Source organism: Dendrobates tinctorius, unplaced genomic scaffold (genome assembly GCF_039654945.1).
Source record: "Dendrobates tinctorius isolate UK_male_01 unplaced genomic scaffold, ASM3965494v1 ptg000098l, whole genome shotgun sequence".
Classification (NCBI taxonomy): Eukaryota; Metazoa; Chordata; class Amphibia; order Anura; family Dendrobatidae; genus Dendrobates; species Dendrobates tinctorius.
The window spans coordinates 31,424,074-31,452,009 of NW_027361766.1; positions in this window are offsets into that span (position 1 = coordinate 31,424,074).

Below are 27,936 nucleotides of genomic sequence, written 5' to 3' on the forward strand. Positions count from 1 at the left end.
TTAATTATGTAGCAGGGGTTGGGGTAGTCCCCTCATAGAATATAAAGTAGCCCCTTCATAGAATATAAAGTATCCCCCTCATAGAATATAATGTAGCCTCCCTCATGGAATATAATGCAGCCTCCCTCATAGAATATAATGCAGCCCCCTCATAGAATATAATGCAGCCCCCTCATAGAATATAATGTAGCCCCCCTCATAAAAAAAATGTAGGCCACTCATAAAATATAATGCAGCCCCCTCTCATAGAATATAATGCAGCACCACACAAAATATAATGCAACCCTGTCATAAAGTATAACGCAGCCCTCACCATAGAATATAATGCAGCCCCCTCATAGGGCATAATGCTGCCCCCCTCATATAGTATGATGTAGCTCCCCAGAATATAATGAGAATAATGCAACCCCCATAGAGTATAATGTAGCCCCCTCATGTAGTAATATGTAGCCCCCAGAATATAATGTAGTCCCCTGAGAGAATAATGCAACCCCACCACAGAATATACTGCAGCCCCCCATAGAGTATATTGTAGCCCCCTCATATAGTAATATGTAGCCCCCCAGAGTATAATGAGAATAATGCAGTCCTACCATAGAATATAATGTAGCCCCCTCATAAAGTATAATGCAGCCCCTCTCCACCCCCATCGTTGACTTCACAACACCTCCATCATTGCCTTCTCCCCACCACAAAAAACCACAAAGAAAAATAAAGCAAAGGATCAAAAAGAAAACACAAACAAACCAAGATAGCAGCAGAAATGACCCCTTAACCCCCTTAAAAATTAACTTTTAATTCAAATAATTAAAATCTTGGACAGTCCCAGCTCAAAAGGGTACAAAACAATCAATCACCAAAAGGTCACCAGGCGGAACAATTTTTTCCAAAATACTCAGGGCAACTACAATCGTCCTAATGGGCCCTATCAAGTCCCTTCCTGGCCGCGGAGGTTGGCACCCTAGTTGGTGACGATGTGGCGCCCCCGCTCAACGTCGGTGACCCTATAACACCCTACAAATCCCTAGTCCACGACGAGGATACACAGAAAAAACACACAAACACACATAAATACCAGAAAAACAACCCCCTAGTGGAGAGACTGGATAACGTCTCTTTTATGTGCAAACTTATCTCGTAGTAGAACCGTGAGCACTAGGCCCACAACTAATATACCTATCTCGTAGTAAAAAATGCTTACTATTGCAGCTTATTAAATGGCTTATCTCGTAGTAAAAAGGGCTTATGCTGCATGCAATGACAGACTATATATATGAAAACCCCCCTAGACAAAAAGAAAAAATGTCTACACAAGAAGAATTGAGAGGAAGCAATGTTCCAAACAGTAGCATTAAATATTTATGTACTGCAAATAAATCATCATAAACAAATCCACCCGGTGGAAATAAATGGCATAAAAAGCTGATTAATCATACAATATGGACATAATAGTCCCAAATATAGGCAAAAGCGACAGTGAAGGCACTCCCTACAATCAAGAATGCCATAATATCCGCATGTAGTCAAAATTTACATTGCCATCCATCAGTCTGTCAGCGCATAAAAATCAATACTTATCAGCCATTAGAAGATGTGAGGCCCAGCCCGACACGATTCCCCCTCCAAAATACTGAGGGTTCTTCAGGGGCAGAGGAGAAGGGGTCTCATCACCCCAGCCGAGAGATCAGTGCAATGTGCGGCGTGCTTACTGTGTCTCTGATTCTCATATTTACCACGTCCCAGTCGCGACGTCACTTCCGGTGACAGGCAGTGATCACATGTGGTGAAAGCCGTAATCTCAATGGACGGCGTTCTGCCTCCTATCCACCATGTCACAGTCGCGCCGTCACTTCCGGTCGCCTGTAATGGAGAGCGCGCTCACAATGCGGCGCACCCTGCGTCCCAAACACCGGAAATATGTCAGTTAAAGGGGAGGAACTTCCAAAAGGCCTATTACTGATATTACAACTTGCTACTAACCTCTATCAAGGTTCCGTATGTTAATAGAGTGACGTCACGGGAACGCAGCCAATATTAAAGTGGCAAAATATCACAATTGGGAACAAAACATAAAATCCTAAGAGGCATATTCATGATGTTACACCTGGCTGCTACACACTAAAAGCCTCCTCAAAGTTCTATCTATTAATAGAATGACGTCACAAAAACACATATTAAAGTAACAAAGATATCACATGAGGGTACAAAAAATAGAAAAATCCCCTCATTTAAGGTCAAAATGGACACACAACATAATAGAGCATTAATCGCATAAAATTCCGTCAAAATATAAGAATGCCTTTTAACCCCTTCAGAAGACACATCTATGTATCCACAAACAAAAACAGATTTAATGCCATATTATGAATCATGAAACAATGTCACAGCTCATAGTAGTGAGCAAAAGTACAGCATGCTGGATCCATCAGGTGCCATCTATAGAAAACTCGCAAAATTCAATGATGACTCTCCCATCTCAAGAGCGTTGATGTGGGTTTTTGATAAGGGGACGTTTTCAGGGATCCATCTTCCGCAATTGATATCGTAGTGTCCAGAAAAGTAATACTCTCTCCCCCAATCTCATGTGTAAAGAACAGGCCCATCTCATTTTTATTCAAAAGGTCCACAAAAGACCTAAAGGATTCTCTATCACCTGCCCATAGGACAAGGATGTCATCGATTTTAATTATTTAATTAAAATTTAATTTTTTATGCGTCATTTCTGCTGCTATCTTGGTTTTTTGTCTTCTCCCCACCATCCCTATAATTCACCACCTCCCCCATCACTACCCATTCCAGCACCTCAATCATTGCTTCCTCCCCCACCTCCATCATTGTCCATTTCATCATCTCCATCATCACCTCCATCATTGCCTCCCCCACCACCATGATTGCCCATTTCATCACCTCCATCATTGCCTCCCCCACCACCATCATTGCCCATCACCTCCATCATTGCCTCCCCCACCGCCATCGTTGCTCATCACCTCCATTATTGTCTCCCCCACCACCATCATTTTCCATCACCTCCATCATTGCCTCCCCCACCATCATTGCCCATCACCTCCATCATTGCCTCCCCCCACCAATATCATTGTCCTTCCCCAACACCCCTCTCTCTCACACACGCACACACACACACACACACAAAGCACCGCATCACTCTCTCACACTCACACACAAAGCACCACATCACATACACACACGCAGGCACACAGACACACAGCACAGCTCACCTCCCCGCAGCAGCAGCACATCCTGGCAGCCGCTTCCTTGCCAGCAGCTTTCTGTCTGAGACAGAGTGCTGGATGATGACATCATCCAGCTGGTCTGTCTCAGACAGGAAGCGTCAGGCAGGAAGCCGGCATGTGCTGCACTGTGTGTCTGTGTAACTGCGTGTGTGTATGTGGTGCGGTGCTTTGTGTGTGTGTGTGTGGTGGGGCTTTACATGCGGGCAGTGTTAGCTGCAGCCTGCGGCTAACGCTGCCCACTATTAAAGAGAAATGGTATTCACGCCTCTCCACGCCCATTGGGGTGTGGGGAAGCATGAATATTCATTTTGCTTTAGCAGCGAGGACAGGATCCTATCTCCAGCTGCTGCTACGCTGGCACAGGGTGGGCCCCCTTGACTCTGGGGCCCCATAGCCACTGGCTGGGGGCCCCTGGAGCAGTGGGAGCCCTTGGAGCAGTGGGGGCCCTAGGCAGCTGCTGGCCAGCATGCCAGCAGGTGTCAGTGCCTGGGCCCACTGGAGTATCCTCCAGTTCTCCGGTGGGCCAGTCCAAGCCTGACAGTTCCTATGGAAGATAATCTCAATCATGATCAGGAGAGAACATCTTGGCTCTCCTTGGTTGTCATATATATCTCTTTCCTATTAATTATTTGGGAATAATGGAGGAGAGAGGGATATAGTGCATTAGTGGACACGAGAACAGGAAGCCTCAGACCTTATGATGTCAGCAAGTGTTATATTTAAAAAGAGAAATATAGGAGGTACAGAGATAACAATCGATTGAGATCTCTAGTAGAAATGAACGAATATTTCAATGTTCGGTTCGGATTGCTTTTGCCGAATTTGAAATATTTACCTATTAATTCATAGAATATTCACCGAACATAACTGAATGCCATTCACCTCAATAGGGGGCAGAAACAAATGCATGCACAACACCTTATAATGGCCCCAAATGCTGCCAAAACACATCAAAAGAGGGACATACACCAGGAAAGTGGGCTTAATTCACCCACAGTACAGATTTTAGCATGGCACTGCAGCAATCAGCCAGGCATGAGGTATCATGGTCTGGGACAGCATTTACAGCTTTCAATTGAACGTCACAGTAAGATGAGGTGGGTGAGGGATCGTTGTAGGGCCCCTTTGCTGGGAGCCCTGATACCACATGCAACACCTCTCACTGCTTTCATGCTAAGCTCAGGTAGCACAAATATCAATTTTGTAGACTACCATTGTTAGAAAAATTTAAGGATAGCTATTAGCACGGGTAGTTGAGTCAAAGGAAGTGGAGGCCTGTTGGTCTCAGAAGTCTACTGCTACAGACAACACGCATGAAGGAGACCAAACAAGGAGTGTACACATTTACATAAATTAGAGGCAGACACCAACAAGGTTGCATCAATTGCAATATAGTAGAATTAGTATAACGAGGACCGACACCTCTTCCACTACAGTCAACTTAGCAGATGGAGACTGTAAAGGGCAAGGTGGTGGAATCACTGTTCTGTATTCCTCTGAAAGCCTGGAAGGGTCATAACTAGGTGGCCTACCAAATCCCTACTCGGACAAGTGGCAGAAGGTGAAAACTGCAAACCAAGGAGGTATAAAGAGGTGTCAGCAGGTGCTACTCCATGGCTGACCTACAGAATGTGTCAGCTGACCCCCCTACAGTGGGTAAGCTGCTACGGCCCAAAGGAGGGATGAAAAATGCAGGTAGGCATTGTAGGGATTCTGGAACCACGGGTGCAGATGGGACCAGCTGAGTAACAAAAAAGCACTGGCAGGAGCGGGCCGGACCAGGTGTTTGACAGATAGGCACTGGCAGGTGCGATCTGGACCGGCTGATGGACAGAATAGCGAAGACAGGTACGAGCAGATGGGCACAGACAGGTAAGAGCAGACGGGTACAGGGTAGACATGCAGACAGGCAGACCTGGGAAACCTGGCAATTAGTAAGCATGCAAGGAAAACTAACAACATAGCTCAGTCACCTCCATATCAGAGGAAAAGCCTTAAATAGAAGGTGTCACCCTGCTATAGGTTGGGAATACCTTAAGTTGATGCGGGCGGTCCCTTTAAGAGGAAGGGAGCACGTACGTGGGCCCTCTAAGCATAGTTCTTGGTCCTACAACTGAACCTTGGTGGACACCAACACATGAGTGAGATGAGGAGGTGGTGTGTGAGTGGAAGACGCTGAATGTCCTGTCTGTTAGGTATGAGCAGGTCCAACAAAGGGCCAAGTCTGTAATGTCAACAGATCAGAAAGTTTAAGAACATGAGGTGGGAGGAGAGTTCAAACTGGACGTATTGTTCCAGTAGTTTGGAGGCATAGGGGAGAAATGAGATGGCCCAATAGGTAGACACAGATGATGGGACAACGGTGGGCTTTTGGAGGATGGGTGTGATTGAGGTATGTTTCAATCAGGATGGAAGACACCAGTTGTTAGTGACAGGTTGAAGAGGTGGGTAATGCTTATGATGAAGACTGTGGTAAAGTTTGGAATGAGGTGGGATGATATTGTGTCAAGTTCACAGGTGGTGAGGCAAAGTGTTCAGCTGAGATGAGAGGTGAGAGGGGGGAACCGGTGGACGCAGGAAAGAATTGAAAGTCCTGAATAGCTGTTTAGGGTTGTGAGACAGGTATGATATGAGGGATGAGAAGTCAGTTTGTTTGGATGCAGACAGAATTTGCATAGCATTTTTACTTCTGTTACTGGACGGGCATGTAGTGATCTGCTGAGTTCGTGGGATCGGGTAGTTTAGAGGTTAATCTGGACAGCCTCACTCTGAGATTCTGGGAGGCTTTTTATAGCCTCATTGTGGGCTCACTCCTTGTCGCTTATACTCAGACCCTTGGCCGAGTGTGTGACCCTGGCGTGCTTTGTGACTGTGATACTTTGTGCTTGCTTGGTTTTGATCTGGTTCTGTCCCTGTTATGAGTTCTGCCTGTTCCTTTTGTACTGCTCTGCTATTCCCGTGTATGACTCTTTTGCCTTGGACCTGATTACTCTCTGAATGCCTCCCTTGTACTGCGTTGCTATCTCTGTGTATGATTCATTGCTTACGTTTTGACTATTCTCTGCTTGTCTCTCTGGTACCGCGCTGTCCTCCCCGTGTATGACCCCCGCTTGTATGACCTGAGTTTCCCTAGCCTTTGCTCCAGGATTCCTGTAATAGAACCCTATCCCACAGCAGGACGCTAAGCCACGCCCCCTGTGGTCACATGATCGTAGGTCCTTGTACTGCTAAACTACTTTCAGTGTCGCAGGTCCTGTTGTCTGAACTTTCCCTGCAGTATCGGACCCCGGGTCCTCCCGTAGTCTGGGTGAGTTACCCTGTTCAGCCGCGGCAGCCCGCAGGCGCTGACAGGATCCTGGTAGGGCAACTCCGCTCCATTTCTTTGGCAGCCGTACAATGGTATGCTTTGTAGATGAGGGCCAGAAAGAAAAAGTGCTCCAGTAGATGGCAAGCGCTGCATCAAGTGGCCTCTTCTCCTCTTCCTCCACCTTAGCATCACTCACAGTACAGTCCTAAGTGATGGCACCCCAATTAACATTTTTTTCCCCCACATCACAACTCTCCAAGCGCCCAACTGACTGGTGGGAACCACAGATGGTTGAGACTGCATATCTCTTCACACATTGTATGCCATGGGCATAGGATGTGTACTCTAAAGACTCACAGAGTCAAGAGGAGGAAATCATCTGCATCTATGACCAAATATTTTCTCACTTTGATCCATGGCTGGACGAAGTTTTGTCCTAGTATAAACCAAACCCTCGTCAACAGACGTTAACCCCGTTGGGTGAAGGTGATCCATTTGTGATGAGACTCAGATATTTTAGACACCCACGGACTGTACTGTGCTGTCAAGGTAGGAAGAGGAGGAAGGAGAATATCTTAGGGCGAAGAGTGGGAGAACAGAGAGGATGACAATGAGGTAGTAGATCACACTTGGTGTAAACCCAGAGGCATGCAGCCGAGTAGCTCAGCAGAGTAGGAGGAGGAGGAGGAAGATGAGGAGGTTATGTAGACACAGAGTTATGCAACCACAACCACCAATGCATCCTGAGGCCCAACTCTGGCAGTGAACAGCAGCGTTTTTCTCAGCCAGGCAAAAATAAAAAAAAATCATGGTATCTGTCAACTTTTTTAAAAACAACCTAGCAGAGTAAAAAATGAAGTCATTTCACTGCTACATGCATGACCTGACACATGTGTGATCAACATGTGTTAATCTGGGAATATAATTGTGCTAAAATGCAGACCTTCTCCCTCACCATGTCAAATGCTGTCACACAGGTCTCTGGCCGAAGAACCTCCACTTGTTTACCCCCTACAGTTGGCGTGATTGAGAGCCTGTCAGCTGATACAGATTTGGACATGCCTGCTGTTTAGACTGATCTTACATACACCCCATCTTTCTCAATCCACTGTAACATCCCCGCCTGCACCTCTCTCAGTCCAGCAGCTAATTGCATTCACCCTACTCCACCCTCTGTCAGCACCACAGCAAACCCTCGTTTGTGCAGTTGTGCTGATGTAAAAGATTCTTAACTCATACACAGGAGCGTAACTACCACGGTCTCAGCGGTTGCAGCTGCGACGGGGCCCGGAGTACTTAGGGGCCCAAGTGCGGAGCTGCAGCCGCTCATTGGCTGTGCAGCTCCGTACTTTGATTGGCTGCCAGGCTGCAATTGGCCAGACGCAATGGCTGCTCTGTGCGCACAGGACCTGTGATGAGGTCACAGGAGGAGAGGAGTCAGGGGCCACATGATCAGGAGCCTCTGTATGCAGGACTCTGCTGTGCTGGTTGTCATGGTGCTGGATGAGGGTAAGTTTATGTGTGGGTCAGGAGGGGTTTACAGGGTGTATGTTGCAGAGCCATGTGTGTACAAGATGTGCGGAGCGGAGCCATGTGTGTACGAAATGTATGGAGTGCAGCCGTGTGTGTACGAGGTTGACGGAGAGGAGCCGTGTGTGTACGAAGTGTATGGAGCACAGCCGTGTGTATACGAAGCAGAGCCGCGTGTGTATGAGGTGTACAGAGATAAGCCGCGTGTGTACGAAACATACGGAGCGGAGCCTGGTGTGTACGTGGTGTATGGAGCAGAGCCGCGTGTGTACGAGGTGTACGGAGCGGAGCCGTGTGTGTACGGAGCAGAGCCTCATGTGTACGAGGTGGACAGAGAGGAGCCGCGCGTGTACGAGGTGGACGGAGCGCAGCCTCGCGTGTACGAGGTTTATGGAGCGGAAACGCGCGTGTACGGAGTGGAGCAGCGTGTGTACAAGGTGTGTGGAGCCACGCGTGTATGAGGTGTGCGGAGCGGAGCCGCGCGTGTACGAGGTGTACGGAGCGGAGATGTGCGTGTATTTTGGCAGGGGGGGCCCCATTTGAAAGTTCACACCGGGGCCCATAACTTTGTAGTTACGCCACTGCTACTACACATGACAAAAAGTTAACAGCTTGAATTTCACTATCTTTACCTACTAATAACAATAACCTTTATTTATATATCGCAAACACATTCCGTATAGCTTTACGAGTCAGCAGTTCATATAGACAGTCAAAAGTTACCAAGTTTAAAATAATTAAACAATTAAAGCAAAAATAATAACGACCCTGCTCTTCAGAGCTTACAATCTACAATGAGGTGGGGTGACACCAATTACAGGTGCTTATTTACAATGATGGCACAGCCATCTTGAGGACATGGGGGTAGATAAAAGCCGCATGAGCCTTTTGGGTATGGTTGAGTTTGATTGTGAATTATGTTCAGAGAAGTAGAGCATAAGCTATATATATTAAAAGGACTTTGATTAGGGGATGTGATAGGCCTCCCTAAACAGATGTGTTTTTAGGGAGCACCTAAAAATGTCTAAGTTGTGGTTATACTCCTAATTTCATGGGGGACCAAAGGGTAAAAAGTGAGTCATCTAGGTAAGAGACTGAACTGAGCCAGACAAAGTCCAGATCAGGGGTGTTACCGTCTTTGTGTGTTTCAGAGTTTGAAAGTTGTGAGAGGCCATGAGAATTGGCAAGAGATAGAAGCTGGGATGCAGTTGGGGAGGTGGAGCTGTTGTTGTCCTCCAGTTGTCAATTCTGAGGACATGAAGTGTGGCCACAGCGCATAAAAGTGGTGAAGAAAGTGGGTGGCTGAGCCTGGGGGCTGGTATATGACTGCTACTCTGAGGGAGAGGGGATAGAACACCCTGATGGTGTGAACCTCAAAAGAAGAATGGCATCCAATCAGCCTGCATTTTTTTATTGGGTTAAAAACAGCATTGTTGTTGGCAGTGAAGAGTGTAGGGTTATCATGAAGCTAGCAGTGCTCATACAATGGGATATACGTGTGGCGCCCCTGAGGATTCAGTTGCCACAGAGGTACTGCACCTCCTCCTGGGGTGTGGTGCCCCACCATCCAGGTTGGTTGGAGGCTCCTGACCACGCTCCAACACCTGCATCCCACACAACACAGTAGTTCAGCAAAGCCACATTGCTTGGAGTGTAGCAGAGCACCTTTGGTGGCTCCCTGCTTGGAACAAGAAACGTGCTGGGAGGCGGGTGGAGTTAGAATACATAAAAGAGCGGGAAGGCTTAGGATTTCAGGTCAGTCAGTCAGTCAGTAGGAGAGAGTGAGGAGAGAAGATCCCTGGGAGAGGGATGGAGGAAGGAGGTGCTGCAGCAGACCTCAGTGACCTGGGTCTGCTGGCACGGGAAAGGAAAGAAGGAGAAAGACATTGAACAGAAACCTGATCTTCCATAAGAAGGAGAGACTAGTATGGAACGAAGGAGTTAAAGGGAACAGAGGACGTGGGTTAGGAGAGAATCCTGCCTAGAAGTTCTAAGCGCAAGGCCAGGGCCCGGTCCCCGAGGTTGTATGGATACTAATGGTCCTACAGCAGACACCGGTGGAGTAGAGCTGTAAATGCACTACTCCCATCTAAGACTTGGGGGCACAACAGCAACTTGGATAGTGAGCCGGGACTCAGGAGTAAGGAGTCCCCGAAACAGGCTACAGCTGTCTGCTGTACAAGTATGGTTCTTGGGAACATCTGTCAGGAGGAACTCCAGTGTAACTCAGTACTAGGAGTACTTCACACCAAAGGTGCTATAAGAGGAGACGATCAGAGAGGCACATGTTGGCGGAGTGTTGGAAGGGAGCATTCCATCTGACCTGGAGGTTGGCTGAGTCCCTGACCCGGAGGACACAGCACGGAGGCAGGCACCTGTGTGTACTACAGACTGTGAGTAAAGCTTTGGAACTATATGCCCTGGTGTCCTCCAATTATTCCTGCGCTAACACACCCTGTACCACTACATCGGGGTACCAGCTTCTACACCGCCTGTGCCTCTCCTCCACCCCTACATCTACACTGCCCTGGGACTACAGCTCCACCTGTGGGGAGTTACACCATCTCGGCTGCACCACACCACCAGTCCCAGAGGATCTGCATGCAGCGTCGGCTTAATATCTCACTTGCCGAACACCACAGGTGGCGTCACAAACTATTCCATTAACTACATTCCACCATTCAAACTTCCCCTATTAATTGGGCGCCCAGGGCCACGGACCAGGTCACCGCTGCTGTGACACATCCCGCCGACGCCGGCCCGGTACTGAGTACCCCACAGCCCAGGGAGGGTGACCCAAACTTGGCGTCACGAACAGGATGACGAGACCCGATGCCATCGGGTTCTGTGTGCCTAAGACTCAAAGTTTTTGAAAATGTGCAGAAGACCCAATTTGATAGACTGTGAAATGAATGTTAAAAATGGCCGCTGGCGCGGTGAAGAAGGGCGTGACAACCTGGGAGGTCTTAAGAAAAGACTGCAAACTGTCCTGGGCCTCCCCTGCCTGAATTACTATGCAATAGCGACATGGCCCACCCCCCGAGGGGTTCGTATACTGGCTTGGTATGGAGGAGCTGGAAGAAGACGCCGCCCCAATAAGGAGGAGCGGAAGCCAGTGACGAGAAAAGAGCACAGACAGGAAGAAGAACACCAGAACGCCATCTTGGAAAGAGACGGGAGGAGGCCTGCGGAGCGTGAGGAGGTTATGCTGGATCTCCCCGGCACCATGGCTGAAGGCTCCAACCCAGTGTCCGAGATGAACCGCCAGCAGCTGGAGGACGAAATAGCCCAGCTGACGCGCCGCCTGCAACTGAGGCAGGAAGCGCTATGGACTTTGAATCTGCAGCGCGCCCAGGATGGGCCTACACCTGCGGTACCCGCGACACCGGTACCCACTGCAGCTGCAGCGGGTCTGTTCCAGGCAGACCTTGTGGAGCCTGCAACCGCTGCCATACCATGGCAGCGTATAGTGTTCCCTGTTATGAATGAGTCACCGTAGGAGGCAAAAGCAGAAATACAAGCTAAGTCCAGAAAACCAGAGAAGTTGGCAACTATCAGATTGCAGACCCCTGAACCTATCAACACAACTAGCAGTAGCCGTGGTGGGTTCCTACGATGCCCTAGACCCCTCGATCATAGCCGGAGAAATACATAGGCCTAAAGAAAGAAAGGGGAAATCTAAACTGCCCCAGAGCAGACCCCAAAGCAATAGACAGCCCCCAACATATAATGACGGTGAAGCAAGATGAAAATACTAACACAGACAGAAAGATAGACTGAGCAAAGACGGGGCCCCAAAACTACCTAGATAGGAAAGGACAGGAAGGCTGCTGTCTGCAATCTGCCAAAACCCTATCAAAGACAAAAGCCAACCAGCTGATATGAAAAAGGCCCTGAAGCAGCTAGGCTTCAAAAACTGAATCAGCACTCAGGTATTTTCAGAAGACAGAGCTAAATGAATTCAGCACACCCCAGCAGGGAATGGCAGAAATCCAGAAAAACAAAGCAAAAACAAAGTCAAAGCACAAAAGCAAAAGGCCGAGCAGCAAACTTAGCTTTGGAGGAGCAGGAATTCAGACTGGTCTCCAAGGATCCCACAGAGAAATCACCCGCAGGGCAGAAGGGCATCGGCATGATTATATCCAGTCCGTAACTCCACTCAGTCAGTCACAATCATCAGCCTCAGGTGTTTGACAATCAGGCTCACTACCTTTCTTTACCAGAAGAGGGAGTTCCTCGGGCCTCAGTAATGAAGGGGAAAATGAACTCACAACAGTACCTCCCCCTTGAGGAGGGGTCGCCGAACCCTCAACTATGCCACCAGGGCGATCAGGGTGAGCCCGATGAAAGGCACGCACCAATCGTTTGGCATGAATATCAGAGGCGGAGACCCAGGAATTATCCTCCTGACCATAACCCTTCCACTTAACCAAATACTGGAGTCTCCGTCTAGCCAGACGGGAATCCAGTACTTTCTATACCTCATACTCCATGTTACCTTCAACCAATACAGGGTCTGGAGGTGCCACCCCCGGAACAACAGGTTCAACAAACCTCTTCAACAAAGATTTATGGAACACATTATGGATTTTAAATGTGACAGGAAGAGCCAAACGAAAAGAGACCGGATTAATAATCTCCACAATCTTGTAAGGTCCAATAAATCTAGGCTTAAACTTAGGAGAAGCCACCTTCATAGCAATATTTTTTGATGATAACCACACCATATCACCAACCTTAAACTGGGGACCAATGGTCCTATGTCGGTTGGAAAACCGCTGGGCCTTCTCCTGGGAGAGAGATAACTTATCCACCACTTGGTCCCAGATCTGGTGCATTCTCTCCACCACAGTGTCAACACCTGGGCAGGCAGAGGGCTCCACCTGCCCTGAAGAAAATCGAGGATGAAACCCAAAGTTACAAATAAAAGGTGACATCAAAGTGGCAGAACTAGCTCTATTATTCAAAGCAAATTCGGCCAAGGGCAAAAATGAAACCCAATCATCCTGATCAGCAGAAATAAAACATCTCAAATATGACTCCAAGGTCTGGTTTGTTCTCTCTGTCTGCCCATTAGTCTGAGGGTAAAAAGCAGAGGAGAAGGACAACTGAATTCCCAGCCTGGAACAGATAGTTCTCCAAAATCTAGACACAAACTGCACTCCTCTGTCAGATACAATGTTCTCAGGAATCCCGTGCAAACGAACCACCTGTTGTAAAAACAGGGGCACCAACTAAGAGGAAGACGGCAACTTAGGGAGTGGTACAAGATGAACCATCTTAGAGAACCTATCACAAATCACCCAAATAACAGTCATCCTCTGAGAGACAGGCATATCAGAGATGAAATCCATTGAAATATGGGTCCATGGCCTCTTGGGGACAGGCAAAGGCATCAACAACCCACTAGAGCGAGAACACGATTTAGACCGGGAGCACGTCCCACAGGACTGCACAAAATTCCTGACATCACGAGACAAGGAGGGCCACCAAAAAAACCGACTCACCAGATCTCTAGTACCAAAAATACCTGGATGACCAGCGAAAGCAGAGCAATGAACTTCAGACATCACTCTCTTCTTCCACTGGTCAGGAACATACAACTTTCCACTGGGACAACGCTCAGGTTTATCCTCCTGGAACTCTTCCAGAGCACGTCTCAAATCGGGCGAGATGGCAGAAAGAACTACCCCTTCGCCTAAGATGGTAGCAGGCTTGGTCACCACAGGAGAATCAGCAAGGAAGCTCCTAGAGAGGGCGTCTGCCTTGACATTCTTTGTTCCAGGAAGAAAAGAAACCACAAAATCAAAACGTGTAAAAAACAAGGCCCACCTAGCCTGTCCAGGGTTCAAGCGCTTAGCCGACTCTAGGTAAATCAAATTCTTGTGGTCAGTGAGGACCACGACTTGATGCTTAGCTCCCTCCAACCAATGTCTCCACTTCTCAAATGCCCATTTCATGGCCAACAGTTCCCTATTCCCCACATCATAGTTACGTTCAGATGGAGAGAACTTTCGGGAAAAGAAAGCACAGGGATTCATTTTAGATGTTACAGGATCCTTTTGGGACAAAACAGCTCCTGCACCAATCTCAGAAGCATCCACCTCTACCTGGAATGGAAGTGAGACATCAGGTTGCCGCAAAACCGGGGTGGAGGTGAATCTTCGCTTCAACTCCTGAAAGGAAGAAACAGCCTCCGGAGACCAATTTAACACATCAGCACCCTTTTTAGTCAAATCAGTCAATGGCTTGGCAATACTAGAAAATTTTGCTATAAATTTCCGATAAAAATTAGCAAAACCCAAAAACTTCTGGAGGGCCTTCAAAGAAGTGGGCTGAACCCAATCGTGAATGGCCTGTACCTTGGCCGGGTCCATTTCAATAGTTGACGGGGACAAAATAAATCCCAAAAAAGAAATCCTCTGTACTCCAAAAAGGCATTTAGATCCCTTGACATACAGGGAATTCTCCCTCAAGATCCGGAACACAGTCCGAATATGTTCCACATGAGAATCCCAATCCTTGGAGAAGATCAAAATATCATCCAGATAAATAATCAAAAATTTATCGACAAAATCTCGGAAAATATCGTTCATGAAGCACTGGAAGACAGAAGGGGCATTAGTGAGCCCAAAAGGCATCACCAGGTACTCAAAATGTCCCTCCGGAGTATTAAACGCCGTCTTCCATTCATCCCCATGCTTAATGCGAATAAGATTATACGCCCCCTGAGGTCAAGCTTGGTAAACCAGCAAGCACCTTTAACTCTGGAGAATAGATCAGAAATCAGGGGTAACGGATACTGATATTTAACAGTAATTTTGTTGAGGGCACGATAATCAATACAAGGTCTTAATGATCCATCCTTTTTGGCTACAAAAAAAAAAACCGCACCCAATTGTGACGAGGATGGTCTAATATGACCCTTCTCCAATGCCTCCTTAATATAGGATCGCATAGCCTCTTGCTCGGGTACAGATAAATTGAAGAGCCGACCCTTGGGAAATTTACACCCCGGGCTCAGTTCAATTGCACAGTCATAACTCCTATGAGGAGGCAGAGACGCAGACTCATTCTCACTAAATACATCATAAAAGTCCGCCAAATAATCAGGAACATCATGCGACTGAGGAGAGGTGGAAAATACCGGAGCCTCACTAAAGGCACACCGACAACCCTAACTCACCACAGACACAGATTTCCAATCCAAAACTGGATTATGAATCTGTAACCAGGGAAACCCCAGAACAACAGTATCATGCAGATTATGCAACACCAGAAATCTGCAATTTCCTTGATGGTCTGGGGCGACTCGCATTACCACCTGGGTCCAAAACTGGGGTTTATTTTTAGCCAAAGGAGTAGCATCAATTCCCCTCAAAGGAATAGGCGTCTGCAGAGGTGTCATCGGAAATCCACAACGTTTAGCAAAATCCAAGTCCATTAGGTTTAGGACTGCTCCCGAATCCACAAAAGCCTTGGCGGAAAATGTGGACAGGGAGCAGATCAGAGTAATAGCCAGAAGAATCTTAGGTTGAACACCCCCAACAGAAAGCGTGTGTGCAAAGCGTTTCTCTCGTTTGGGACAGACAGAAATAATATGCGAGGCATCTCCACAGAAAAAACACAACTTATTACGCCTTCTGAACTCCTGACGCTGCTCTCTGGAAAAAACTCTATCACATTGCATAGGTTCAGACATTTGTTCAACAGGTGGCAACACCTCTCGTGCAGCTTTGCGTTCGCGCAAACGCCGATCAACCTGAATGGCTAATGACATAGAATCGTCAAGACCCGAGGAAACAGGAAATCCCACCATGGTATCTTTTACGGCTTCTGACAACCCCTTCCGAAAGAGAGCAGCCAAGGCATTATCATTCCAGGTAGTAAGTACTGCCCACTTTCGGAATTTTTGACAGTACAATTCTGCAGAATCACGACCCTGGCTCAATGCCAGCAGGGTCTTTTCAGCCTGATCAATGGCATTAGGTTCGTCATACAACAACCCCAAAGCTTGAAAGAATGCGTTCACATTAGTCAGAATAGGATCATCTGGTTTCAAAGAAAACGCCCAATCCTGGGGATCGCCACGCAGCAAAGAGATGACAATTTTAACCTGCTGCGCGGAGCTCCCTGACGAGTTAGGCTTCAAGGCAAAAAATAATTTACAATTATTTTTGAAATTCAAAAATTTAGACCGATCCCCAAAAAATACATCAGGTGTAGGAATCTTTGGTCCAGCAGCATGTGAATGAGCAAGGTAGGTGGAAATTCCCCGCACTTCCGCAGCGAGCTGCTCCACACGATCAGACAATTGCTTTATCTCCATTGAGAGAAAAAAAAAAATTCCCCCTACGGCCTCAGAGATATAGAGGAAAAAATATACACTTTTTTTTTTTTTTTTGTACAATTCTTTCCTGCTATTGAGTACCCTAGAATCTGCGGTATGGCGGGTGATTCTGTTATGAATGAGTCACCGTAGGAGGCAAAAGCAGAAATACAAGCTAAGTCCAGAAAACCAGAGAAGTTGGCAACTATCAGATTGCAGACCCCTGAACCTATCAACACAACTAGCAGTAGCCGTGGGGGGTTCCTACGATGCCCTAGACCCCTCAATCACAGCCGGAGAAATACATAGGCCTAAAGAAAGAAAGGGGAACTCTAAACTGCCCCAGAGCAGACCCCAAAGCAATAGACAGCCCCCAACATATAATGACGGTGAAGCAAGATGAAAATACTAACACAGACAGAAAGATAGACTGAGCAAAGACGGGGCCCCAAAACTACCTAGATAGGAAAGGACAGGAAGGCTGCTGTCTGCAATCTGCCAAAACCCTATCAAAGACAAAAGCCAACCAGCTGATATGAAAAAGGCCCTGAAGCAGCTAGGCTTCAAAAACTGAATCAGCACTCAGGTATTTTCAGAAGACAGAGCTAAATGAATTCAGCACACCCCAGCAGGGAATGGCAGAAATCCAGAAAAACAAAGCAAAAACAAAGTCAAAGCACAAACGCAAAAGGCCGAGCAGCAAACTTAGCTTTGGAGGAGCAGGAATTCAGACTGGTCTCCAAGGATCCCACAGAGAAATCACCCACAGGGCAGAAGGGCGTCGGCAGGATTATATCCAGTCCGTAACTCCACTCAGCCAGTCACAATCATCAGCCTCAGGTGTTTGACAATCAGGCTCACTACCTTTCTTTACCAGAAGAGGGAGTTCCTCGGGCCTCAGTAATGAAGGGGAAAATGAACTCACAACAGTACTTCCCCCTTGAGGAGGGGTCGCCGAACCCTCAACTATGCCACCAGGGCGATCAGGGTGAGCCCGATGAAAGGCACGCACCAATCGTTTGGCATGAATATCAGAGGCGGAGACCCAGGAATTATCCTCCTGACCATAACCCTTCCACTTAACCAAATACTGGAGTCTCCGTCTAGCCAGACGGGAATCCAGTACTTTCTATACCTCATACTCCATGTTACCTTCAACCAATACAGGGTCTGGAGGTGCCACCCCCGGAACAACAGGTTCAACAAACCTCTTCAACAAAGATTTATGGAACACATTATGGATTTTAAATGTGACAGGAAGAGCCAAACGAAAAGAGACCGGATTAATAATCTCCACAATCTTGTAAGGTCCAATAAATCTAGGCTTAAACTTAGGAGAAGCCACCTTCATAGCAATATTTTTTGATGATAACCACACCATATCACCAACCTTAAACTGGGGACCAATGGTCCTATGTCGGTTGGAAAACCGCTGGGCCTTCTCCTGGGAGAGAGATAACTTATCCACCACTTGGTCCCAGATCTGGTGCATTCTCTCCACCACAGTGTCAACACCTGGGCAGGCAGAGGGCTCCACCTGCCCTGAAGAAAATCGAGGATGAAACCCAAAGTTACAAAAAAAAGGTGACATCAAAGTGGCAGAACTAGCTCTATTATTTAAAGCAAATTCGGCCAAGGGCAAAAATGAAACCCAATCATCCTGATCAGCAGAAATAAAACATCTCAAATATGACTCCAAGGTCTGGTTTGTTCTCTCTGTCTGCCCATTAGTCTGAGGGTGAAAAGCAGAGGAGAAGGACAACTGAATTCCCAGCCTGGAACAGAAAGTTCTCCAAAATCTAGACACAAACTGAACTCCTCTGTCAGATACAATGTTCTCAGGAATCCCGTGCAAACGAACCACCTGTTGTAAAAACAGGGGCACCAACTCAGAGGAAGACGGCAACTTAGGGAGTGGTACAAGATGAACCATCTTAGAGAACCTATCACAAATCACCCACATAACAGTCATCCTCTGAGAGACAGGCATATCAGAGATGAAATCCATTGAAATATGGGTCTATGGCCTCTTGGGAACAGGCAAAGGCATCAACAACCCACTAGAGCGAGAACACGATTTAGACCGGGAGCACGTCCCACAGGACTGCACAAAATTCCTGACATCACGAGACAAGGAGGGCCACCAAAAAAACCGACTCACCAGATCTCTAGTACCAAAAATACCTGGATGACCAGCCAAAGCAGAGCAATGAACTTCAGACGTCACTCTCTTCTTCCACTGGTCAGGAACATACAACTTTCCACTGGGACAACGCTCAGGTTTATCCTCCTGGAACTCTTCCAGAGCACGTCTCAAATCGGGCAAGATGGCAGAAAGAACTACCCCTTCGCCTAAGATGGTAGCAGGCTTGGTCACCACAGGAGAATCAGCAAGGAAGCTCCTAGAGAGGGCGTCTGCCTTGACATCCTTAGTTCCAGGAAGAAAAGAAACCACAAAATCAAAACGTGTAAAAAACAAGGCCCACCTAGCCTGTCTAGGGTTCAAGCGCTTAGCCAACTCTAGGTAAATCAAATTCTTGTGGTCAGTGAGGACCACGACTTGATGCTTAGCTCCCTCCAACCAATGTCTCCACTCCTCAAATGCCCATTTCATGGCCAACAGTTCCCTATTCCCCACATCATAGTTACGTTCAGATGGAGAGAACTTTCGGGAAAAGAAAGCACAGGGATTCATTTTAGATGTTACAGGATCCTTTTGGGACAAAACAGCTCCTGCACCAATCTCAGAAGCATCCACCTCTACCTGGAATGGAAGTGAGACATCAGGTTGCCGCAATACCGGGGTGGAGGTGAATCTTCGCTTCAACTCCTGAAAGGAAGAAACAGCCTCCGGAGACCAATTTAACACATCAGCACCCTTTTTAGTCAAATCAGTCAATGGCTTGGCAATACTAGAAAATTTTGCTATAAATTTCCGATAAAAATTAGCAAAACCCAAAAACTTCTGGAGGGCCTTCAAAGAAATGGGCTGAACCCAATCGTGAATGGCCTGTACCTTGGCCGGGTCCATTTCAATAGTTGACGGGGACAAAATAAATCTCAAAAAAGAAATCCTCTGTACTCCAAAAAGGCATTTAGATCCCTTGACATACAGGGAATTCTCCCTCAAGAACACAGTCCGAATATGTTCCACATGAGAATCCCAATCCTTGGAGAAGATCAAAATATCATCCAGATAAATAATCAAAAATTTATCGACAAAATCTCGGAAAATATCGTTCATGAAGCACTGGAAGACAGAAGGGGCATTAGTGAGCCCAAAAGGCATCACCAGGTACTCAAAATGTCCCTCCGGAGTATTAAACGCCGTCTTCCATTCATCCCCATGCTTAATGCGAATAAGATTATACGCCCCCCTGAGGTCAAGCTTGGTAAACCAGCAAGCACCTTTAACTCTGGAGAATAGATCAGAAATCAGGGGTAACTGATACTGATATTTAACAGTAGTTTTGTTGAGGGCACGATAATCAATACAAGGTCTTAATGATCCATCCTTTTTGGCTACAAAAAAAAAAACCGCACCCAAGGGTGATGAGGATGGTCTAATATGACCCTTCTCCAACGCCTCCTTAATATAGGATCGCATAGCCTCGTGCTCGGGTACAGATAAGTTGAAGAGCCGACCCTTGGGAAATTTACACCCCGGGCTCAGTTCAATTGCACAGTCATAACTCCTATGAGGAGGCAGAGACGCAGACTCATTCTCACTAAATACATCATAAAAGTCCGCCAAATATTCAGGAACATCATGCGACTGAGGAGAGGTGGAAAATACCGGAGCCTCACTAAAGGCACACCGACAACCCCAACTCACCACAGACACAGATTTCCAATCCAAAATTGGATTATGAATCTGTAACCAGGGAAACCCCAGAACAACAGTATCATGCAGATTATGCAACACCAGAAATCTGCAATTTTCTTGATGGTCTGGGGCGACTCGCAATACCACCTGGGTCCAAAACTGGGGTTTATTTTTAGCCAAAGGAATAGCATCAATTCCCCTCAAAGGGATAGGCGTCTGCAGAGGTGTCAGTGGAAATCCACAACGTTTAGCAAAATCCAAGTCCATTAGGTTTAGGACTGCTCCCGAATCCACAAAAGCCTTGGCGGAAAATGTGGACAGGGAGCAGATCAGAGTAATAGCCAGAAGAAACTTAGGTTGAACACCCCCAACAGAAAACGTGTGTGCAAAGCGTTTCTCTCGTTTGGGACAGACAGAAATAATATGCGAGGCATCTCCACAGAAAAAACACAACTTATTACGCCTTCTGAACTCCTGACGCTGCTCTCTGGAAAAAACTCTATCACATTGCATAGGTTCAGACATTTGTTCAACAGGTGGCAACACCTCTCGTGCAGCTTTGCGTTCGCGCAAACGCCGATCAACCTGAATGGCTAATGACATAGAATCGTCAAGACCCGAGGAAACAGGAAATCCCACCATGGTATCTTTTACGGCTTCTGACAACCCCTTCCGAAAGAGAGCAGCCAAGGCATTATCATTCCAGGTAGTAAGTACTGCCCAATTTCGGAATTTTTGACAGTACAATTCTGCAGAATCACGACCCTGGCTCAATGCCAGCAGGGTCTTTTCAGCCTGATCAATGGCATTAGGTTCGTCATACAACAACCCCAAAGCTTGAAAGAATGCGTTCACATTAGTCAGAATAGGATCATCTGGTTTCAAAGAAAACGCCCAATCCTGGGGATCGCCACGCAGCAAAGAGATGACAATTTTAACCTGCTGCGCGGAGCTCCCTGACGAGTTAGGCTTCAAGGCAAAAAATAATTTACAATTATTTTTGAAATTCAAAAATTTAGACCGATCCCCAAAAAATACATCAGGTGTAGGAATCTTTGGTTCAGCAGCATGTGAATGAGCAAGGTAGGTGGAAATTCCCCGCACTTCCGCAGCGAGCTGCTCCACACGATCAGACAATTGCTTTATCTCCATTGAGAGAAAAAAAAAAATTCCCCCTACGGCCTCAGAGATATAGAGGAAAAAATATACACTTTTTTTTTGTACAATTCTTTCCTGCTATTGAGTACCCTAGAATCTGCTTTATGGCGGGTGATTCTGTTATGAATGAGTCACCGTAGGAGGCAAAAGCAGAAATACAAGCTAAGTCCAGAAAACCAGAGAAGTTGGCAACTATCAGATTGCAGACCCCTGAACCTATCAACACAACTAGCAGTAGCCGTGGGGGTTCCTACGATGCCCTAGACCCCTCGATCACAGCCGGAGAAATACATAGGCCTAAAGAAAGAAAGGGGAAATCTAAACTGCCCCAGAGCAGACCCCAAAGCAATAGACAGCCCCCAACATATAATGACGGTGAAGCAAGATGAAAATACTAACACAGACAGAAAGATAGACTGAGCAAAGACGGGGCCCCAAAACTACCTAGATAGGAAAGGACAGGAAGGCTGCTGTCTGCAATCTGCCAAAACCCTATCAAAGACAAAAGCCAACCAGCTGATATGAAAAAGGCCCTGAAGCAGCTAGGCTTCAAAAACTGAATCAGCACTCAGGTATTTTCAGAAGACAGAGCTAAATGAATTCAGCACACCCCAGCAGGGAATGGCAGAAATCCAGAAAAACAATGCAAAAGCAAAGTCAAAGCACAAAAGCAAAAGGCCGAGCAGCAAACTTAGCTTTGGAGGAGCAGGAATTCAGACTGGTCTCCAAGGATCCCACAGAGAAAGCACCCGCAGGGCAGAAGGGCGTTGGCAGGATTATATCCAGTCTGTAACTCCACTCAGCCAGTCACAATCATCAGCCTCAGGTGTTTGACAATCAGGCTCACTACCTTTCTTTACCAGAAGAGGGAGTTCCTCGGGCCTCAGTAATGAAGGGGAAAATGAACTCACAACAGTTCCCTCTCTGCCGCTACCACCGGAAGAGTTGTACAAGGCCCTGGGAGCCGAAACGGAGGAAGAAGAGCTCCCGTCCGGACCTGACGTGGCTGCGCAGGTCCCTCCAGAGACCCCTGCGGACCCGGAGCCGCCATTGGCTCCACCGCTGTTCCCGGTATCCCACCGAACAGCACCCACTGCCACCATGCCTGCACCGGAGCAGAGACCACACCACCAGGAGGCTCCAGGTACGTCTGATGCCCCTGCACCTAGGAAGGCCCTGTCCACTGCCCCTTCACCCCCAGTGATCACCAAAACAGTGTTTGTGCCTACCCCCATGTGCCAAGCTGGATCAACACCAGTCCTGCAGCCAAGAGTACAGCAAGCTGCAAACTTGACTCCAATGGAAGAGGATTACCTACGGACTGCCAATGCATTTTTCTCCCCTGGAAGCAGTTCCAGTAACCAGTTTCCAGAAATCCCAGGAGGAGACCACCACTAGCAAGCTCCAGCAAAAATAAATAACTCTCGTTACCCAGGTGGGTATTTGCACCATTGTGCCTTTTGTTTCCTATTTTTGATCATCCTGGTTTAGTTTTGTTTTTCCAGTTGTTGCCCAGTTGTAATGGCAGCTTTCACACTTGAACTGCAGAGATCATGAACGCTGAATGGTCTAGAACGGTTATTGTACATAGTTTGCACCTATTTAGGTGCCCTCTCTTGGTTTTACATAGACACTTTGTGAAGATAATGTCTACCTCCTTTGGAGCATGACTCCAATCAAAGGACACTGCAAGAGATCCTGGCTGGGAGCAGTGTCCAGCACTTACAAGAATTATTGAAAGTTTTAATGTGAAGTATTTGATAATGTGTTTTATGATAGCTTTCATATAAGATGTAAGAATGTTTTAATAAAGAGATGAGAGATTTGAATAAAGAATGAAGATTTGGAAAATGTAGGTGCTGAACCAGGTATCAGCGGTTATCACTTTAAGCTAATGACAGAAAGGTAGAAAATGTGAAAAAGGAAAGATGATGAAGAAATAGGTTGATGATGAAACGTGCACTTTTGAATTAAGACTTTAGATAGTTAACTAAGAATTGTTTGCAACGTTCAAGATGAGGGCCTCTCATATTGAGAAGATTAGTATAAGAAATATTTATTCAGCAATATAAAATTTGTATGTTCCTGTATTGTTAACTCTGTTTGACTTGCAGCCCGCGGACGTGCTGTGTTTAACGGGGGGGAATGTGGTGCCTCTGAGGATTCAGTTGCCACAGAGGTACAGCACCTCCTCCTGAGGTGTGGTGCCCCACCATCCAGGTAGGTTGGAGGCTCCTGCCCATGCTCCAACACCTGCATCCCACACTACACAGTAGTTCAGCAAAGCCACATTGCGGCTCCCTGCTTGGAGTGTAGCAGAGCACCTTTGGTGGCTCCCTGCTTGGAACACGAAACGTGCTGGGAGGCGGGTGGCGTTAGAATACATAAAAGAGCGGGAAGGTTTTGGATTTCAGGTCAGTCGGTCAGTCAGTCAGTCAGTCAGTAGGAGAGAGTGAGGAGAGAAGATCCCTGGGAGAGGGATGGAGGAAGGAGGTGTTGCAGCAGACCTCAGTGACCTGGGTCTGCTGGCACGGGAAAGGAAAGAAGGAGAAAGACATTGAACAGAAACCTGATCTTCCATAAGAAGGAGAGACTAGTGCGGAACGAAGGAGTAAAAGGAAACAGAGGACGTGGGTTAGGAGAGAACCCTACCTAGAAGTTCTAAGCGCAAGGCCAGGGCCCGGTCCCCGAGGTTGTATGGATACTAATGGTCCTACAGCAGACACCGGTGGAGTAGTGAGCTGTTAATGCACTACTCCCATCTAAGACTTGGGGGCACAACAGCAACTTGGATAGTGAGCCGGGACTTAGGAATAAGGAGTCCCCGAAGCAGGCTACAGCTGTCTGCCGTACAAGTATGGTTCTTGGGAACATCTGTCAGGAGGAACTCCAGTGTAACTCAGTACTAGGAGTACTTCACACCAAAGGCGCTATAAGAGGAGACGTTCAGAGAGGCAAATGTTGGCGGAGAGTTGGAAGGGAGCATTCCATCTGACTTGGAGGTTGACCGAGTCCCTGACCCGGAGGACACAGCACGGAGGCAGGCACCTGTGTGTACTACAGACTGTGAGTAAAGCTTTGGAGCTATATACCCTGGTTTCCTCCAATTATTCCTGCGCTAACACACCCTGTACCAGTACATCGGGGTACCAGCTTCTACACCGCCTGTGCCTCTCCTCCACCCCTACATCTACACTGCCCTGGGACTACAGCTCCACCTGTAGGGAGCTACACCATCTTGGCTGCACCACACCACCAGTCCCAGAGGATCTGCATGCAGCGTCGGCTTAATATCTCACTTGCCGAACACCACAGGTGGCATCACGAACTATTCCATTAACTACATTCCACCATTCAAACTTACCCTATTAATTGGGCGCCCAGGGCCACGGACCGGGTCACCGCTGATGTGACACATCCCGCCGACGCCGGCCCAGTGCCGAGTACCCCACAGCCCTGGGAGGGCGACCCATACGTATATTCCATGTGTGGCAATCTGAATGTGGATAAGCCATACGCTCACTATTACTTTGCTGAGCACTTATTATTGTGAGCGGCCTGTGGCCTCCTCGAATGATTTGTCGCTCAGTCGTGTTATTGTCTGGACTATAGGGGCCTAATGACAGCTATTCACTACAAAGATCACAGCATTTGTTTCTGTATGATTCATGGCCTGTGATCTCTGTGATTATTGCATGGCCACTCCAATCTGTTGGCCACTGAAATGCAGCCTTTCTGCCTCATGGATACAGATGTTTTCCGAAAACCAATGGCCATCGCAGTACCTCCAATGCCAGTTGCCCAGTCACCATTACGTCTCTAAGAAAGATATACCTGCGCTGTAGCAACAAGTCGCAGACAACATCATCTGTTCCCTGAAAAAACTGTATGTCTGGCAGGGTGCATTTCAATAATGATACCTGGATGAGCAAGCATGGACAGAGGACTTACAGCTAGGTGACTGGGCACTGGTTGACTCTAGTGGCTGTAGGGGCAGTTGAGGAAGGGGCTGCTCCACAAGTCTTGCAATCCCCAAGGCTTGCAGGGCACTCGGGGATGGAGAAATAAACCACTACACACCATAAGATGGATAAATATCTACTAGACAACAGGGGTTGGAGAACTAAACTACTAAATAGCTAGGGTTATAGAACTAAACCACTACACACCATACGATGGATAACTAAACTAATAGACAACAGGGGTTGCAGAACTAAACAGCTATGATTGCAGAACTAAACAAATTAACACCAGAATATGGAGAACTAAATTAATAGACAACAGGTATTGGAGAACCAAATTACTAAACAGCTTGGGTTGGAGAACTAAACTAGTACACACCAGGGGATGGAGAACTAAAGCAGTAGACAACAAGGTGTCACTAGACACCAAGTCTTGGAATCCCCAGGGCTTGCGGAACAAACCTCTTTATGTAACAGTTCCTGCAGTGCTTCTGCCTCCTCCACCTCCTCTAGGGCCTCCACGGGCACCCTCAATCTCTGCCTTAATTAAACACACATTTCAGCACACATTCCTTCCCCCACCTCTATATTGTGCAGCCAGGCCTCACCATAATAAGGCAGTGTTTACAATAATATGTCTTGGAGATTGCAGTCATACAGTTCAACGGTTGTGGACAGTTATCCATGATGAGATTGAGAAATGGCTGTCTACACTTAACCTGGAACCAGGGAAGGCCGTGTGCGATAACGGTGCAAACCTGGTGGTGACCCTACCCTGGGCCAACCTTACACACATGCCTTGCATGGTTCGCATCATCAACCTGACGGTACAGCAATTTCTTCTGCACTGTCCCAGCCTAGATGCGCTGCAGCAGATACCACTGTCGCGCTGACTTCCACCTTTCCACTTTAGTAGGTATAGAGATCTTTTGGACTACCGGTTAACCGATTGATATGTGATATGACCACCCCATGGAATTAAACTTTGCACATGTTGCAGCCACTGTGGCAGCAGTGCCAAGACCTGGTGCAGGATGCCATTTTTCATAGCCTGGCACAACGCAGTACAAACGTGGTGCAATTCACACTTGCCTACTGGATACAGAGGAAGGACCTCTTCACCCTTCTGTATGTTTTCTTAATGGCTACTAAGATGGTTAGCGGTGATGATGCCATCATCAGCATCCCCATTACTGTCATCTACATGCTGGATCACACTTTAAATAGTGTGGGTGAGCAAGTGGTGGTGGTCCTGGGGGACGATGAGGAAGCAGAGGAGAATACCTTTAGGGTTAACAATATCTATAAGTTCAGGTCTGTCGTTTCATAGACATTTGCCATGGGAGGAACAAATGGAGAAGGACCATGAAAAGGATGAGAAGGAAGAGGTGATGGACGCTCAACAGTTAGCAGATGAAGATGATAATGATTCCCTCTATGTTGTCCATGGTTGTCAGGAGGGGATGGAGGAAGAATGCTTGAGTGTTATACCACCACCAGCACACTGAGGAGTTGGACCTCAGGAAAGTGAGTGACCCATGAGGGCCTTCTTGCAGCACTATCTGCAACATGATTGTTATTCGTACAGTTATGATTCAAAATAATGCTGACTACTGGGTTGCCAGTGTGTTCTAACCATAATACAAAAGTAAATTTTCCCTGTTGCTTCCCCCCCTAGAAAGGGACGTGCCCATGCTGTAGTATCAAAACATGCTGGAAGACATTCTTGACAGTGGTTTTCCCCAACACAGCAGTGAGGCACACAGTTTGAATCGCAGTGATAGCCTTCCAACCACAGAAACGTTCACAAAAGCATTAACAGTCTTACAACACCGTAGTACTGTGGTACAACCCCACCAAGGACAGCATCTGCAAAGAGTTTGTATGTTCTACCCGTGTTTACGAGGGTTTACTCCCAGTAATTATTTTTCTACCCGCACTACAAAGACATACAGATGGTACATTTAGATAGTGAGTCTCAATGATGACAGAGCAAGTAATGTCTGTAAAGCGAATGTTGAATTATTGGCGCTATATAAGTGATAATGTTGCACCCTAGGAGTCCGGTTGCCACAGTCGCATTGCCGCCCTCACAGGGGGATGATGACATGCCTGGAAGCAAGGAGGGGTTCCCTGACCAGATAACACTTACATCCAACACTTTTCCTGACTCCAGACCAGAAGGGGGAGCTCTAAACCAGGTTTCAGGGGAGCTTCTCTGTCAGTTCTGGCCTGAAGTCGGAGTCAGTCAGTCAGTCAGTGTCTGGGACTGAGAGACAGAGTCTGAGTGAAGAGAGGAGAGAGGAGAAGTGAAAGAGAGCCTGGGGAGTGGAGCTGTGACCAAGCTCACCCCAGAGTACAGCGCTAGAAGCCGGACGCCGGAGTCTGTGGCTAATGGGTACAACAGTCCCAGCAGCTAAATCCAGAGGGCAGGGGATTGCAGGTCTCCTGACCCAGCAAACACCTGAAGGCACAGCAGCAGACCAGAGCCCGGAGCCACCACAAAGGAGTGACACCTGCAATAGGCTGAAGCTGCCTGCCATGTGGGCAAGTACTTCAGAACAACAAGGAAC